The 19,048-nt window shown below is 41.7% G+C and overlaps 1 pseudogene; it reads right to left on the reverse strand.

Annotated features, from left to right (window-relative positions):
* Nucleotides 1-5,272: 5,272 nt before the first annotated feature.
* On the reverse strand, nucleotides 5,273-18,045 carry LOC110534871 (annotated as a pseudogene).
* Nucleotides 18,046-19,048: the final 1,003 nt, after the last annotated feature.

A 19,048-nucleotide genomic window follows, 5' to 3' on the forward strand; every position in this document is an offset into this window, starting at 1 on the left:
CTAATGCCAGAAAAGCCTTGCCAAGCAGAAGGCATTAAATCAAGTCAAATAAATGTAGTAATATGCCACCACTGCCACTCCTTTTACTAGTGTATCTTTATTTCCTGTGGCTGCTTTCCACTACGGGAGCTCATTTGGGTATAGTGTAAGTGGGCCGTTAAGTGTAGCACAGAATATATGATCCACTACAGGAGGCTGATGCGAAGCCATGTTGTATTGCATATGAAGAGGTCATTTGTGTTGTTGATCACAGCAGCACCCCCTGCTGTTGAGCTGTAGCGAAAAGCCTCTTGAGTAAGAACATGACATGGTCAGTGTTGTGGTTGGAATTATTACATCTACCAGACAGTAGAGCCATGGGTGGGTGTATCTGTTCTGCATGTAGAGTGACCAGATAGGTATTTTCTGACAGAGACGGTAGTCTGTTGACATAGAACCAAATGGAAGTGCTAATGGTTAGCATTGTGTCAGTGCTTGCCTAGCGACCATGCCCTACATTCCTCTCTCATTATGTAGGTAATAAATGCTATCATTAGATATGCAGGGTGCACGCCATTATTGCTGCCACCTGGATTGCTGTAAGGGGGGAAACGTTGCAGACACAAATGCTTCAGTTTTTCCGTGCATCTAGGAAACGATACAAACATGGCATTTTACTAAACTGAGCTATCTGGTGGGCTTTAGTATTCCTCACTTTCTATCTTCCCTCTATCTTTCTCTCACTCTCTTTCTAGCGATCTCTATTTTCCTCTCCTCTATCCTTCTTCCTTCCCCCACCCCACCCCCTCTCTCTGGCTCTGTCTGTCTCTCTTTCTAGCGATCTCTAATTTCCTCTCCTCTATCCTTCTTCCTTCCTCCACCCCACCCCCTCTCTGGCTCTGTCTGTCTCTCTTTCTCGCTCTCTGTTTTCCTCTCCTCTATCCTTCTTCCTTCCTTCCCCCACCCCACCCCCTCTCTCTGGCTCTGTCTGTCTCTCTTTCTCGCTCTCTGTTTTCCTCTCCTCTTTCCTTCTTCCTTCCTCCACCCCACCCCCTCTCTCTGGCTCTGTCTGTCTCTCTTTCTCGCTCTCTATTTTCCTCTCCTCTTTCCTTCTTCCTTCCTCCACCCCCTCTCTCTGGCTCTGTCTGTCTCTCTTTCTCGCTGTCTGTTTTCCTCTCCTCTATCCTTCTTCCTTCCCTCACCCCACCCCCTCTCTCTGGCTCTGTCTGTCTCTCTTTCTCGCTCTCTGTGTTATTTGGAACCATTTTGCTTTGGAAGGTTGTGCTAACTAGATGGACACAATTACACCTCAGCAACACACCAGACTGACAGCAACTCATCTAGACACTCTTCAAACACTCCTGGAATCACAGCACAGGCTTAGATGTCCTTATTTTCCAAATCACCACCATCATATTCACGTCAACATTATTATTTCGAAGTCCTGTGCTCATTAGACAAAGTATTATAGCAACTTGAAAAATTTCTCCCAGAGATGAGAGCCTTTCTTTCAATCTGGAACATCTAAGATCGGCTTCCTTATAGCTGACCTAACCAGGTTAATCAAGCCAGGAGACCCTGCCATCTGTTTCGGCGCAAACAAGAGACCAGAGGTTCTCCTTCGGCTGCCTATTATAGCAGGCAGCCCTCTCCCTTCCTATCCGTCTTTGGGCAGCATATGCAGACCCTGACCTCTCCCCTCAGCTAATGAGCTACTTTTCTTTAGCTATTCACTCCCTCACCACCGGCCTCTGCATATCAAACCCAATGTGGCTAGTCGTAGTGGAGAGTTAGGCTGTCTTGGACTATCTTGATTGTTTTAAGGGTCTTTGGTGATTTAGGGAAAGGAGGACACTAGAGGAGGACACATCCCCTGATGATGAGTATGCTCCTTCATCAACGGGACACCATGAGTTCAGTTTGATCCCAATTTTGTTTTTAAAAACGAAGCAGAGTGGGGATTTTTGGCCTTGGTTGATTGGACTCATGTGACCCTTGTAGGCAATGTGAGTGGAAGGGGAAGGGTCCAGTGAATGGCCTCTCGAGTGGGGGGAGGGGGGTGGCTGCAGGGCTTTGTGTGTGGGGGAGCCAGGGGGTCCCATCTTTATGTGCTCTTTGACCCAAATATGATCTAATGGATAGAGAGGGTTCAGACAGTGGGCCTGTTGAATGGAGGGGGACCGGTTTTGTCCAAATCCCTGGGATTGTTTTCTCAGCTAAGCCTGGCCTGTAGGCGTTGGCCTGTAGGCGTTAGCCTCCCCCCACCCCAGGCATTGATCCAGCCTCGGAGAGGAGAGAGCCAAACAACATGGCCGCCCCTACTAATTTACTGTAATACAGCAAGCAACCTGAGCAACACGTAACTGAACTATTCTGTGTGTTTCATGTTGTTGCTGTTATGGTAGACTTAGTTTTGTATGATTTTTGTGGTCACTGAACTTTTGTGGTTTGAGAATATGTTGGATGGGGATAATTATTAAAAAGGTTTCCTGAGGTTACTGATTAAGGTAACTGATTAAACAAACTGTTCTGTGCACTGGCCACAGAATGAAGTTATAATGCATGACAGAAAATGCTGAGTCTTCAATCTTGATAATTTAATCCGTTGGTGGAATAGTAATTGTAGTTTTGGCGTCATCTCTGGAATTGTAATTTGTTGTTTATTTAAAGTAGATGTTGTTCAAGGAGTTTATAAAATAGAGGTCCATAGCTTTATTGCAATTTGGAGATGTGTCTTATGAACTTAGCTGTTGTATGGTTTTTAGTAACTGGTGTAGAAATGACTGTTGAAGCTCATTGTGTGTTCCTGCAACTCCATAAGTGTAGTACTGGTTAATGCTGGTAATGGAACCCTCTAGTGTTAGTCTAGTGTACTACAGTATACTACTTTTACCGAAGATGGTAGGCTACAGTCAGATGTAGGGATGCAAAAATTCCGGTAGCTTTATCAAAATTCCCAGATGTGTTAGGGGGGATTAATCAGGAAATCCAGAATCCTCCAAAGAAGATTTGAGTAAAACCTGGGAATTTGGGAATGTTCCGGAATGTTGCAGCCCTAGTCAGATGTCTACCCTCTCTGGTTGTACTTTATTATTTTTAAAAAAATAGACAAACTATTGAAAGCCTGGAGTCATGCTTATTTATGGCAATACTCATTGATAACATTTCCTGTGTTGTTTTTTATTACCATTTTGGAATGTTTACTGTAGGTAGTTTTAGAACACCATTTATAAATACCAGACATTTTCAGAGATCTTCTAATCCAAGCGTCACACTGATAAAGCATTTATTATAGCTGAAAATCAACTAAAACTTGGGGGTAATGAAACAGCCAGGCATAGTGCTGAACTAAAAGGGCTAGAGTCAGTCGTCCACACAGACCCAGGAACTGATGTAGCCTGGATACTTGTTGAATATATTGGGATCGATGCTCCCATTTACTGTGGAACGGTTTTAGGCTTTAATTATGTTGGGTGTCAATGGCATTTATCCTATCTGAGTACTCCCACTGAGTCCATTTTCCAGTGAGGCCAAAATCTTTACGTTTAGTACATTAGTGTCAGTCCGCGGGCTAGGGTTCCAAGTAGCACAGTTCCAAGGGTTCCAAGGCACTGCATCACAGTGCTAGAGGCGTCACTACAGACCCGGGTTTGATCCCGGGCTGTATCACAACCGACCTTTATTTACAACCGGGTAGGCCGTCATTGTAAATAAACATTTGTTCTTAACTGACTTGCCTAGTTAAATAAAGGTTAAATAAAAAATAAATGAAAATAGGCCATCCCTGAGAGGAATTAATACCTTCTCTGTACTGGAGCATGAGGGTGGATAGGGCTGGGCAGAGCACTACTGTGCCACCCTGTGGTTAGTGTGGTGTATTGAAGTCTCTTGTATGGCTTAAACCCTGACTGGCAATTTAATAATAATACAAATAATTATAATATAAAACGGAAAATTGCTTTATTTTCACCTCCCATCATTTGAATATGGACAGGGGCGGACTGGGACTAGAAATCTGCCCTAGCAGATTCCTTGAGGCCCCCACACCGGCCCAGATTTTTCCCCAAGATGCCCCCATTATTAGCCAGATAATGTTAATTTGGTGAGAAAAAAAAATGTATAGGCCCAGGAGGCAAAAAATGGACCAGCCTATCTGGCATTTTCTTGAATGTGGACATTGGCTGTATTTGTCACGGATTCTCCCGGTACTGCTGCTCTTTCCGTGTACCAATTCCGGAGGTCTACGCCACCGGCCTCTTGGCTTCACTGAACTGTCTCATTACGCACACCTGCGTCTTGTCGGGTATTGTTACCATGTCCATTGGTCCTGTGAGTACCTGCGTGTTTTGTGCATTTGTTACTACGGGTCTCGTCCCATGCATTGCTATTACAGGTCTCGCCCCGCGTAGTGTATTACACTCTTTTGTTTGGGTTATATCCCTGTGTGTTTTGTATACGTGTTTGTTTTGGGCTTCGTCCCCTTGCCTTTCATGGCATGTTGTGTAATTTGGGGGGAGTATTAAAACCCACTATTACGTATTCCTGCACCTGTCTCCAATAATTGATACAACTTGACAGTGTTAAGGAAGTTCAATGGAAAAAGCTTAAAACTTTGGCCAGGATTCCATCCCAATTTCCAATTGAACAGACATCTGCAGCGTCTTCCTTGAATGCGATCTCCGCGAAGTGCGCAAACGTGGTAACATTGCCTTTAAAAGCTGTATTGTCTACAAGCATGATCAGATTGAATCCAGTCTGTCATCCTCGTGGCTAGATACCTGATTGATGGCATGTAAGGGACATAATTCAATTAACTTTAATATTCACACATTTCGTAATGTTAGAGAACATCAGGTGAACAAGTATTGCAGTGACTTTCATAATAATAAATAACCTTTATCAATTGAAATGTGATGATTAATATCACGTTATATGTTTCTTATAATTTATTAACAATATTAACACTATATTCAACTGAAGGAGTGAAGTTGATCTTGGAATATACAAACTATGCCATTTAAAAGAAAATGCAACCAAATAGCATTACCTCTCCTCCACATACTCCATATATCCTCCTAAACCAGCATCCACTGCATCTTCCCTCTCATCTCTCTAGTCCCAAGAATGACCTCAGACTCAAAGTACCCCCTACTTTACCTCTACCATGAGGTTCAGCTGAACAGATCCACCTCAATAAAACTCTTTATATCAGGCATACGTAAGACTTCTATGTCCCCACATCCACCGTCAGGCCCTCCCCCACAGTAAGACCCTCCACCTATATCATCAGGCCCTGCTCCACAATAAGGCCCTCCACATCCACTGTTAGACCCTTCTCCACTGTGAGGAGCTCATGCGTACTGGCACATGGACCAGAGGGAGCCCAGGGTGATGCTGTAGGCCAGCATGGCCACCAGGTAGACCCTGAAGAGCAGCACGTCCAGCACGTAGCCCACCAGCAGCCACTCCTTGGCGATGTCCCGGCACTTGTCCTTCTTCTCCAGGATGCCGCGGATGGACGAGATCTCGTGCTAGGTGTTGTCCATAACGGCTGTGTGGTGTCACGCACCACGGGCAGGACCACCAGGCTCCCCAGACCCTGCTCCCTGCTGTCCTCGCCGCCACGGCCAATCTCGCAGGTGTGGTGAAGGTGGTGGTTACATAGAGCTCCAAGGGGTCACACAGGGAGAGAGTTTTATCCTTTTCTCTCTCTTTCTCACTCTCTATGATAGATGTTTTAATTTGTGTGACTATTCTTGTCTATCACTGTATCAGGACTGTGAGAGGATGCACACGCACACACACACAGACACTCGATCACACACACTTTGATTTGTGTTGTTTGTATATCGTTGTAATTTTTATTTGCGTGACTGTCCTTGTCTATCAGTGTATCAGTGTTTGTTACTTGTGATGTTTTTTGGTGTGTGTGGGCCCTAGGAAGAGTAGCTGCTGCTTCTGCAAAAGCTAATGGGGATCCAAATAAACAATAATTGGGAATAGAGCAGTAATTAACAAGAAGTTGTACACATTTCCATATCTCATTACATATATCTGGCAGAAAAACATTTTGACCGTGGAAAGAACAATATACCAACATATTCTATCAATGACCCTAAAACGGAGGTTGGATGGGAGTGCACTCTATATCACACTTTCACCTGGAGATCCTCACTCATATCCTTGTGTTAATTTTCCATAAAGCAAGCCTACTTTCTTTGTATGATGCATACGAAAAACGTCCATTCTCAATACCTATTTAATACAGCTGAAGATCTTATGTTTCTAATAAAGCCTCATGCGGTAGAGGTCAAGGTAAGGGTCTACTATCTTCATATATTTCTCTATTTGATCTATTCTTACTAAAGGTCTTGCTTTTCTGTCAGGTTCGGTTGGTTTTGAATAAATGATTTGCGCTAAGGTATTATGTACACGATATGATTGATTTGAACATGATTGTACATAGTAATGTAGAAGTATATACTGCATATCATTTTAACATGTGTTGGCACTAGCTGAATTGTGGGGATCTTTCCCATCCCTTTATTGTACTCTTTTAACTATTGCCATTTACTTCCTCATCAAGCATAGGGTCGCCTAAATTCCGTAAATTTTCCCAAAGTTCCCCGGTTTTCCAGAAATCCTGGTTGGAAGATTACTGGATTCAGGAGGGAATAAGCAGGAAATCTGAGAATCCTCCTACCAGAATATCTGGATAACTTGGGAATTTTGGGAAAGTTGTTTGCAACCAGAACTTTTGCAACCCTAACAATCTTACAAACCAGCTCAATCATTGCCAAATAATATATTTCCAAACCTGTCATGAATACATAAATAAAAGGTAATGAATGATTATGTTATATATACTCACATTGAACTTCATCTCGGCATAGGAGTCAATGTTGTCCAGACTGAAGCTCTTGTATTTCGACAAGACGTGTAGCAGCTCCCACTCCCCCTGGTTCATGAAGACACTCTTGTCCACCTTGAGTTCCTCTGCGCTCCTCATCAGCTTGAGGTCGAAGTCATTAACTACAGACATGGACATGGAGGAGACATAGGTCAGTGGGTTCAGATTCATGTAAATGGTGTAAATGACCATTATCAGCAGTCCTCAGCCACAGCTGGCACTAGGAATTATTTTTTTTTAAATACAAAATAATACAAAAATGTTGAGGACTGAGTGACTGACACTTAGCTTATCCATCCCCACCTCTCTTACAAACATGTAAAAAGGCATCCTTACCTGGTATTGTAGCCAACAGTGTGTGCAGTTGAAAGGCTTTTCCCCACATGCAAAGCCAGATGACTAAATAAGACATGTTTTACGGGTATGGAGCCAGCTCTGGAAGGTCAGGCTGCAGTTCTGGATGTCAAAGGGGAAGTTGTAGATGTTGAGAGTGCAGGCTGTCACCAGCTGGATGGGCTTGTAGTTGCGCACCAGACCATAATGGGTCACGTACACATAGGGAATATCCTGAGACTTACCCACATCCACACTGAGAGATTAGAGCAGGAAGCACAACTCAAACCAAAGCAAAGGGATGCAATAAATATGTTTGTGGCTGATTTGGACAACTAATATTTCAGCGTATTACACACACACACTTTACACTGCACTGTACTTTAGTAATGCTTAATCAATGATAAACAATACTGTTTTATGCAGACTTTGATTTGACTGCATGGCCTAAGATGTGATGGCCTACACCGACAATAACGATCACAAAACACTGGACTTACAACTCGTTGATTAGTATGTCAGGCACCCACACATTGGCAATCGGTACGGACATTTGATTCACATCCTCAAAGTCCTCTGGGTTCCATACCAATAATTAATCTGTCCATTCCTGATACAGAGTTATAGCATAGGCCGGTAAGCATGGTATAGTATTAATGAGGAGAGACAGGAGGAGAGACATAACTAGACATAACTATGTTCTACTGTAGTTTTTACAAGTTTTATGTATGTTTTAATTTCTTGGAAACTTTTTTAAAATAGTTATTTAGCTATTTATTGCAAATAGTTATTTGTCTTACCTGCCTGTACCATACATATGTTGTCAGAACCTGGTTCTTCTCGTCCTGTTGTAACATAGGGCAAACATAGGCTACACACAATCTCAGCATACTGAACTATTATTCTACTAAGAGCAGGAGGCCTACTTCCCACACTGAGGATAGAGTACACCATAAGGTCGATGGCCACCATTGTGCAATTTCGCCAGTTGCGCACGGGTCGAACCCCCTTCTTGTACCCAGCACTCAAGTACTCGGAGAGACGTACCAAGGTGGCATTGGCAAAGCGTCAGGTATTATTGCCCAGTTTCTTGACTAACGGAGGTAAAACACATCGTTTCAACATACTGATTCAACATATCCACTAAATGCAACATATTGAGAGTTATACAATTATTATTGTGTAAATCTAGCATTATATAAAATGTCAACTTCCAAAACAGGCAATCTCTGTCAATAACGCCACAACCTATCTGGAATTAATTTTGCACGTGCATCTTCTTACCTGTGCAGGCTCGCGCGGTGCCTTGTATCAAGAGCAAGACGAGCGCTGTCCAGAGTGCTGAACTTCTCATTCTGCACTATGTTTCACTTCTCTGCCTTGAGCTTGTCTATAATGAGCAGTGCTCAGTTTTGAGATACAGCAGTCTACTGGCGCCGCCGAGACCCATATTCAGGGGTGTCCACTGTAGCCTAATGTCTACAGTATCATGTATTAGTTAAATTAAGTTTAATTCTGCATGACGCTGCCTTAGCCAGCTGATGTAACTATGAATACGAGGGTGTGTCCATCGGGGATTTTATGATGGGGATTGGAAGCAGCTGAGGTTATCTCATGTCATCACATGTCCTGAGCAGATAACTCGGAGCACTCAGGCCTATCCAAGTTTACAGTATCTGGACGTGTAGCCTAACAGATGTCTGTGTATGGATCAAGTTTCGTGTGGTATATCAGATTTTTTCCTCCAACTGAATCCTCAATGTATTTTATAAGCTTACTGTGGAGATATGATTTCTCTCAAAAAAGATCCTGCATTAAGAAATTGATTTCCTGAACAAACAGAGGAGCATAGGCATATTTTCTCTGGCAGCTTGGTTTTCATATGGGAGTTTAAGTGCAGGTCGGTTTTCTCTTATCTCACTAACAAGATCCAACTGACATTTGATACTGATCTTAGACGTCATTTAGTTCATTGATTTCTTAAACTGCTTATGTTGGGGGAATATGTACTGCAATCTACAACGAAATTGAATCTATGACTTTTATTATGTGATAGGATCCTGCTGATACAGTTGATGTTACATGGATAGATGATACACACTGCTGCGAAAACACATGCGTCATCTTTGGATAAAAAACATGCCTACTGCATATATCAACAATTAAACACATCAACAATTAATGTTTTGGGGGACTACAGAGATAAAACTTTGTTGAAAAATCATGTCCATTAATGACACACAAAAACGCTTGAAAATATGTAGCTACTAAGAGCAAATCAGTCATTACTCATTGTACTAGCTGGATCCTTTAAAATACAGTAGCAGTCAAAAATTTAGGACACACCTAGTCATTCATGGGTTTTTCTTTATTTGTACTATTTTCTACCATTGTAGAATAATAGTGGAGACATCAAAACGATGAAATAACACATATGGAATCATGTAGTAACCAAAAAATACATCAACATCTATTTTGTATTTTAGATTCTTCAAGGTAGCCACCCTTGCCATGATGACAGCTTTGCACACTCTTGGCATTGTCTCAACCAGCTTTACCTGGAATGCTTTTCCAACAGTCTTCAATGAGTTCCCACATATGCTGAGCAATTGTTGTCTGCTTTTCCTTCACTCTGCGGTCCAACTCATCCCAAATCATCTTAATTGGGTTGAGGTCAGGTGATTGTGGAGGCCAGGTCATCTGATGCAGCACTCCATCACTCTCCTTCTTGGTCAAATAGCCCTTACACAGCCTACAGGTGTGTTGGGTCATTGTGCTGTTGAAAACAAATTATAGTCCCACTAAGCCCAAACAAGATGGGATGACATATCACCAGCAAAGCACCCCCACAACATCACACCTCCTCCTCCATGCTTTACGGTGGGCACCACACATTTAGAGATCATTCGTTCACCTACTCTGCGTCTCACAAAGACAAGTGGTTGGAACCAAAACCTCAAATTTGGACTAAAAGACAGATTTCCACTGGTCTAATGTCCATTGCTCATGTTTCTAGGCCCAAGCAAGTCTCTTCTTATTATTGGTGTCCTTTAGTAGTGGTTTCCTTGCAGCAATTCGACCATGAAGGCCTGATTCACACAGTCTCCTCTGAACAGTTGATGTTGAGATGTCTGTTATTTGAACTCCGTGAAGCATTTATTTGGGCTGCAATCTGAGGTGCAGATAACTCTAATGAACTTATCCTCTGCAGCAGAGGTAACTCTGGGTCTTCCTTTCCTGTGGCGGTCCTCGTGAGAGCTAGTTAACTCTAATGAACTGATCCTCTGCAGCAGAGGTAACTCTGGGTCTTCGTTTCCTGTGGCGGTCCTCGTGAGAGCCAGTTAACTCTAATGAACTTATCCTCTGCAGCAGAGGTAACTCTGGGTCTTCCTTTCCTGTGGCGGTCCTCGTGAGAGCCAGTTAACTCTAATAAACGTATCCTCTGCAGCAGAGGTAACTCTGGGTCTTCCTTTCCTGTGGCGGTCCTCGTGAGAGCCAGTTAACTCTAATAAACGTATCCTCTGCAGCAGAGGTAACTCTGGGTCTTCCTTTCCTGTGGCGGTCCTCGTGAGAGCCAGTTAACTCTAATGAACTTATCCTCTGCAGCAGAGGTAACTCTGGGTCTTCCTTTCCTGTGGCGGTCCTCGTGAGAGCCGGTTCTCATGAGAGCCAGTTTCATCATAGCGCTTGATGGCTTTTGCAACTGCACTTTGAATGTTCTTGAAATTGTTTCTGCATTGACTGACCTTCATGTCTTAAAGTAATGATGGACTGTCATTTCTCTTTGCTTATTTGAGCTGTTCTTGCCATATTATGGACTTGGATTTTACCAAATAGGGCTATCTTCTGAATACCAACCCTACCTTGTCACAACACAACTGATTAGCTCAAACGCATCAAGAAGGAAAGAAATTCCGCAAATTAACTTTTAAGAAGGCACACCTGTTAATTGAAATGCATTCCAGATGACTACCTCATGAAGCTGGTTGAGAGAATGCCAAGAGTGTGCAAAGCTGTCATGAATGCAAAGGGTGGCTACTTTGAAGAATCTCAAATATAAAATATATTTTGATTTGTTTAACACTTTTTTGGTTTTGGTTAGTACATGATTCCACATGTGTTATTTCATAGTGTTGATGTCTTTACTATTATTCTACAAGGTAGGGAATAGTAAAACATAAAGAAACCCTTGAATGAGTAGGTGTGTCCAAACTTTAACTAGTACTGTTGTTCAATATATCCCTGCACAACTCTAGCTAAAAACAGGATACATAATCAAACCAAGTGCCACAGTTGAAAATATGAATGTATTTGTAGGCTAGCAACATGACTTGTTTGATATGAAGTGGACTAAGAAGTTACATCACAAATATGAATGAACAACATAACATTTTCAGCAAACAATAACCAGCATTAATTTATTTCCTCAACTCAAGGAGGTGGCCATACAATGGGTTGTAACGTGATCTGCTCAAAGCAAATGTCTGGTATTCAAGGGAAAATTCTGTTTGCATAGATCGTTGCCATCCAAAGTTTTTATGAGTAACTCATGTATCTTTTTTACGACTATGAGTGAGCCAACATGAAATGCAGTTGCCTAAGCTAGACTTTGAATGTGCTTTATTGATTTTGTACAAGTTTCAGGGGAGCATGGTGATTAAAGTTCATGTAGAATAACATAGCATTGATGTAACAGAATGTGCCCAGAGAACATGAGCAAGATATATATTTTTATGAAACACATCAGAATGAATATGTTAATACATGAGTCTGTATTTATGTATGGGGCAATCTTCCAATAGTACATGACAATACAGTATTGATTAAATTAAATAGCTGTTACTGTATCAAAAGAAGAAGTGGGGACAAGGGGGGGGGGGGGGGGTCGGCTCAACCACATCAATAACCCTTAATTGACTTTTAACATTTCATTAGAGCAAAATAAATGCAGTCGAACAAAGTTTTTCTCCCCTTCTATCCTTATGCAGAGCTCCAGATGGCCCACAGTAGCAGCAGAGTGCTGGTGTAGACAACCAGGATTAGCAGGTAGACTCGGAACAGGAGGAGGTCCACCTTGCAGCAGAGGGCCACCTAGTCAACCTGGGCTGAGTCGTCACTCTCTCCCTCCTGCAGGTAGAGCCTCAGGGCCACCACCTCCTGGAGAATACTCTCCAGCCGAGGAGTACTCTCCTGGGGCTCGCTCAGAGACAGCAGTTCCTCTGGAGCCAGGTCAAACTCAAAGCCTGGAGGGACAACATGTAGGTGGGGTTATGATGGGGTTGGACACTTGAATGTCCGAAGAGAAGATATTCTGTTGCTACAATGCAATCTTAACAAGTAAATTAAATAAAAGTCAAACTGTTGATTGAATACAGTGGCAAGTATGTGAACCATTTGGAATGATCTGGATTTCTGCATAAATTGGTAATCAAATTAGACCTGATCTTCATCTAAGTCACAACAACAGACAAACACAGTCTGCTTAAACTAATAGCACACAAATGATTGTATTTTTCTTGTCTATACTGAATACATCATTTAAACATTCACAGTGTAGGTTGGAAAAATTATGTGAACCCCTAGGCTAAAGACTTCTCCAAAAGCTAATTTGAGTCAGGAGTCAGCTAACCTGGAGTACAATCATTGAGACAAGATTGGAGATGTTGGTTAGAGCTGCCCTGCCCTATAAAAAAAACACTCACTAAATTTGAATTTGCTATTCACAAGAAGCATTGCCTGATGTGAACCATGCCTCAAACAAAAGAGGTCTCAGAAGACCCAAGACTAAGAAATGTTGACTTGCATTAAGCTGGAAAGGGTTACAAAAGTATCTCTAAAAGCCTTGATGTTCATCAGTCTACAATAAGACAAAATGTCTATAAATGGAGAAAGTTCAGCACTGTTGCTACTCTCTGTCTGCCAATTGAAGCTCAACAGAAGTTAGGTGATGCAACAGGACAACGACCCAAAATATAGAAGTAAATCAACAACAGAATGGCTTCAACAGAAGAAAATACCCCTCCTGGAATGGCCCAGTCAAAGTCCTGACCTCAACCCAATTGAGATGCTGTGGCATGACCTCAAAAGAGCGGGTCACACCTGACATCCCAAGAATATTGCTGAACTGAAACAGTTTTGCAAAGAGGAATGGTCCAAAATTACTTCTGACCATTGAGCAGGTCTGATCCGCAACTACAGAAAATGTTTGGTTGAGGTTATTGCTGCCAAATAATATATTAAATCTAAGGGTTCACATACTTTTCCCAACCTGCACTCTAAATGTTTACATGGTGAGTTCAATAAAGACATTAAAACGTATAATTGTTTGTGTTTTATTAGTTTAAGCAGACTGTGTTTGTCTATTGTTGTGACTTAGATGAAGATCAGATCACATTGTATAACAAATGTATGTAGAAGTCCAGGTAATTCCAAAGGGTTCACATACTTCTTCTTGCCACTAGTATGTCTAGACATACTGTAAAGGTGTATTTTCTCTCTGATCGTTTTGATGTTAATACAGAGGAACATAGAGTTGTTGTCAACATGAAAAGGTGTCAGAGCTGGCCATTACATATCAAATAGAATAAGAAATCTGTGGAAAGTTAGGAAAACCACCACCTGCTAAACGTTGGGTCCTAATACCCAGTCACACTCTTGTGTCCTATGACCAAGAAATACAAAGCATCCAAACACAGGTCCCCTCTCACCCCCACACTGATCCACATCATTTAGTGTTTTGACAGAGGTGAAGTTGCTCTCGAGGAAGGTCTGGCTGGACGAGCCGTACTTATCGAGGAGACAGGCAGACACTGACATCTCCTTGACCTCCTTCTCATTGTGGTAGAGGAGCTTCACTACAAATATGGAGATGGATAGTTTCAGCACCAGCAGCGCCATGCACACCGCAAAGAACACACCTATAAGATGGAGAACACCAAACATCAACAACAGACCTGTTAGAAAAAGACTAATCTTAATTTTTACAGAACATGTCTTAGATCAGAAATACAGTACCAGTCAAAAGTTTGAACACACAGACGCATTCAAGTTTCTTTATTTTTACTATTTTCTACATTGTAGCATAATAGTGAAGACATCAAAACTATGAAATAACACATTGAATCATCCAGTAACCAAAAAAGTGTTAAATAAATCAAAATATATTTAGATTTTAGATTCTTCAAAGTAGACATACTTTGCCTTGATGACAGCTTTGCACACTCTTGGGATTATCTCAACCAGCTTCATGAGGAATGCTTTTCAAACAGTCTTAAACGAGTTCCCACATATGCTGAGCACTTCTTGGCTGCTTTTCCTTCACTCTGCGGTCCAACTCATCCTAAACCATCTCATTTGGCTGGGTATGAAGGGCAAGCTTGGTGTGTCAAACAATATGAGAACATTTGAAACAAAAGATGAGGAGAGGAGCTGTTGTAAGATACCCATGAGTGGTGTTCTGATGGTGGTGGCAGGCATCTCGTCCATCAGGTTTACCCTGAAGACAGTGTAGCCCAGGAGGATGCTGGTCTTGAAGTGCGCGTGCCACTGTTGTGCGGCAAGTAGAAGCTGATGACGTCCACCACCATGAGGAAGATGCTGGGGATGAGCAGACGCACCACGTACAGCAGGGGGCGCCGGCGGATTAACACCTGACGAGTGAGAGGGTGAGAGGGAGTGAAAAATAGGGAGAGAGAGTTTTACTTTTCTATTATTTCATGTCACACGTGGGTCAAAAATGTGTTTGAACTCCCCTATAGGTGAGAAATTGAGAAATAAATGTTTTTCCCTTCACTAACTTAAACCTAAATCTGCCCCATTTTAGCTTTAGATGTCAACTGTACTTTTTTCCAACTGAACCCACAAGAAAACCATATTCCACAGTATTACCTTCCTGTCCTCTTCCAGTACCCCAAAACACATGAATCCCCTTAACCGCTTTCACAATGAGCAGTAGTGTAAAGGTAACCCAATGAGCCCTGCTGGATCGACACTCCATCATTAAGTGCCCTCCTGAGCTGAATGTACAACAGAACCCCGCCTAGCCTATCCTCGCAGGCAGTCTCTCCCCCACCTGCACCAGGCCCAGGGCCCATTTCTCCGGCAGAACAAGACGGCCATTGATCAGCTGCCACAGAGACAGCCTCATTATGGTGCCTCTCTCTCTCAGCATGCTGGACGCGCCTCATCCTCATCTATTAGCATTAGCGCTTAATCCTGTCCGTGAAACCCTGGCTGATCTCTTTAACACCTTCACAACAGGAGTACCAGGAGGAGGGGATGGCTAAAAACCTCCTGTCGATACTCAATCTGATTTAGTTGTCATTGTACAGTCACAGTCTCCCTACAAGAGAAGTGTGTACATTTTTGTTTCCTGTTGGATAGACATCAACCCATATAGAACATCTCACTAACACACCTACTCACATATTAACTGACTGGATATGTATTGCTGTATATGTGGATACAGTTGGCACTAGACATATAGGTCATATTTGTATTTCTTCAAATACTTTCCTTCAAATCAAGTATCTGAAGAGAAACAAAGAAAGACCTAGATCTGGTAACAGTAGGCACACACGTTGAACTGGATGTGTGCATAGTCTCTGCCATCCAGCCGGAGCTGCCAGTAGTGGGAGGGCACAGACATCAGCTCCCACTCGCCATCGTCCATAAACGACTTCTGATCATTGGCGATGTCCTCCGCACTCCTCCACAGAGTCAGGTTCTCCTCACTCACTGCATACATGATGGTAGAGGTCAGGGAGAGAGTTTACTAAGACTTAATGACACTCAGTCAATATGACCTGCTATTGATTTGATACAATATTAAATTACCAGCTGTATGGGTTTTATGTGCTCGTGTTTGTGTACTTAATACTGTATGTGCCATAGCTTTATGCATGTATTTTGTGTATCGAAAGGTATGCCATTGTAATTTTGCACTTCTAATTGTGTGTTTTAGCCACATCTGTGCATATCCAGATGTATAGTCATTTGACTGGGTATGTTAGCGTGTTTACAGCTCTCTATGCTAACCTGAGTGAAGCCAGCTGCGGAAGGTCAGAGTGCAGCTCTGCTTGTCAAAGGGGTAGGCTTACAACTCCAAGTCACACGCAGACACCACCTGGATAGGCTTGTTGTTTTTCACCATCCCCGATGAGTTGACATACACATAGGGGATGGCAGGGGACTCCCCTACATCCACACTAACAGGGGGAAGAACACGACTTATGGGGAAGACAAGAGTTCCAGCTGCTTACAGTACTGTATGTTGAACATGAGACACTCTGACCCTGGTCAACACACTTCCTTTTCAGTCTGTCATTTAAAATAAAAGGACAAATGTTGAACATTTCTGCGAAGAGACCGAGTGTATTGAGTAATCCAATGACATGTTATGAAATTTGAACAGGAATACATAGTATCAATTCTTACAATTCACTGATGAGATCGGGCACCCATATAGCTTCAGAGGGCAGAGAGATCTCAGTGATCTCGTCAAACTCCTCAGGATCCCACACCAAGAACTCATAAACAGGAAATACATCACAAGACCAGTTATATGAAGTACATGACAAATGGTGGCCTGACTGTTTTGGCATTCAATTGTTGCATGCCAGACAAGGCTGAAGACACATTGGCTGAAGCAGGCTCCCTGTCTTTCAGACAGACAGCCATGTGAAAACCATGCAGAAGCTTTAAATATATTATGTAACTGAAATGAAACATGGAACACAGACACAGGATTCGTAGAAACAGCTAAACGTGGTATTCATGTTAAGTCAGACATAATGTGTATATTGGGTGGAAAAGAATAATGCAAAACAGACATTTCTGTGCCTCATTCCCTCATATTCAAATATCTGAAGAGAACATTGCATTTGTATAAGTACACCAACGGCATTGTCATTCAGGGTTTTTGAAAAAAATACTGAAAATTTGATGCTTGACTTTAGGTGTATTTTCTGGCGCTCAATCAATGGCACAAGGACAAGCGGCAGATGGGAAAATAAGCAAAGTCAACAATGGTGTTGCAATTGCATTAAAGTGAATGGAGAATGAGCCTAGAGACTCATGTCCGCTGGCCCCACCAAACAAATGAACCCTAATGCGATTCTCCTCATCCTGATTTTATTTTCATGTTTTTTTTTAATGGCTCACTCCACCACTCCATTGAAACTATAAATATAATGCGTAGACGTGATTATTCCTTGAAGGGGTAATCAAAGTAATTACATTTTTAAATATTCCTATTTGTGGATGGGGCCAGTGATGGTTTTACGTTGCATGAACATTAAGAATAGTATGTTTAACACCAATAGAAGAACACAATTCATACCAACCTGCCGGTACCAAATGCTTGTGGTAGCTGGGTCTTTCCATCATGTAAAAAGTAGATTTTCAAAACATCTATTATTGAGTATTACTTTTTTGTTACATTTTTGGGTGTAAATTATTTGTACAGACCATTGAAATGTGTAGCTACAAAAGGTCAAAATGTATTTACAAGATTAATATTTCATACCAAAAAAATTGTAATTGAGCAACATCAACGATGTTTTCATTTCCTGTATTACATATTACCAGAAGCATGGCAGGTAATCATATTGTATTTTAGACTTAAATAATTAATTATTTAGATAAAGCTATATAGGGTTTTTTACCACATCAAGCACAGACTGCATTATGAGGTCTATGTGGATGAGCGTGGGACTGGTACAGTTCTGAACAAGTCTGACTCCACAGTTGTATTTACGCAGGAGGGTCCTGGTAAGTTGGTTTAGAGCAGACCTCTTGGGTTTATCTGCTATCTGTTCAGCCATCATATGAAATTCAAGTCATTGATATATGAAATTCAACTCATTGATGTCACGTTCTGACCATAGTTATTTTGTGTTTTCTTTGTTTTAGTGTTGGTCAGGATGTGAGCAGAGTGGGCATTCTGTTGTGTGTCTAGTTTTCCCATTTCTATGTTTGGCCTGATATGGTTCTCAATCAGAGGCAGGTGTTAGTCATTGTCTCTGATTGGGAACCATATTTAGGTAGCCTGTTTTGTGTTGGGTTTTGTGGGTGGTTGTTTCCTGTCTTTGTGGCTATGCACCAGATAGGACTGTTTCGGTTTTTTCCACATTTGTTGTTTTACATTTTGTAGTGTTCACGTTTATGGTCTTTATTAAACATGTTGAACACTAACCACGCTGCGCTTTGGTCCGATCCTTCGTCCACAGAAGAAAGCCTTTACAATTGATATATACAGAAGGGTTTCAAAAATTCCCAGGGTTTCCAGAAATCCTGGTTGGAGCATTCCTATTTTCCTGCATATTTCTAGAAAACTTCAAACAGTGATTTCTGGAAAACCTTAGAATTTGGGGAAAGTTAGCAGAATTTTACAATCCTATTGATATCTCAAATAAAACGCAAACCCTGTCCATCTTGCATATGACAATTCTACCTGATGATTTACGGTATTCATCTATTTTAAACTTGACTATTGTGTTATTTTTTTTAAGACAATCTTCAATGTGTTATGTTTCAAGACATTGTGTCTTCACAACAATGACCTACAATCCACTACTTAGAATGAAAAACATGTTTATGAAGTATAATGGATAAACATATTACTTTCATTAAATTGAAGATATTTTATCATCCATGCATTCATTCATTCATAGGAAAAACACTAAGAATATCAGGAAATTGCCTGATATTCTTCATTCTTCTCACAGTTAGGGCTGCAATATTATTATTATCAGATAGGGCTGCAATATTCCAGGTAACTTTCACAAAGTTCTCAGGTTTTCTAGAAAACCCAGTTGGAATATTCCT

This window comes from Oncorhynchus mykiss, chromosome 10, assembly GCF_013265735.2.
Source record: "Oncorhynchus mykiss isolate Arlee chromosome 10, USDA_OmykA_1.1, whole genome shotgun sequence".
In the NCBI taxonomy this organism is placed as follows: Eukaryota; Metazoa; Chordata; class Actinopteri; order Salmoniformes; family Salmonidae; genus Oncorhynchus; species Oncorhynchus mykiss.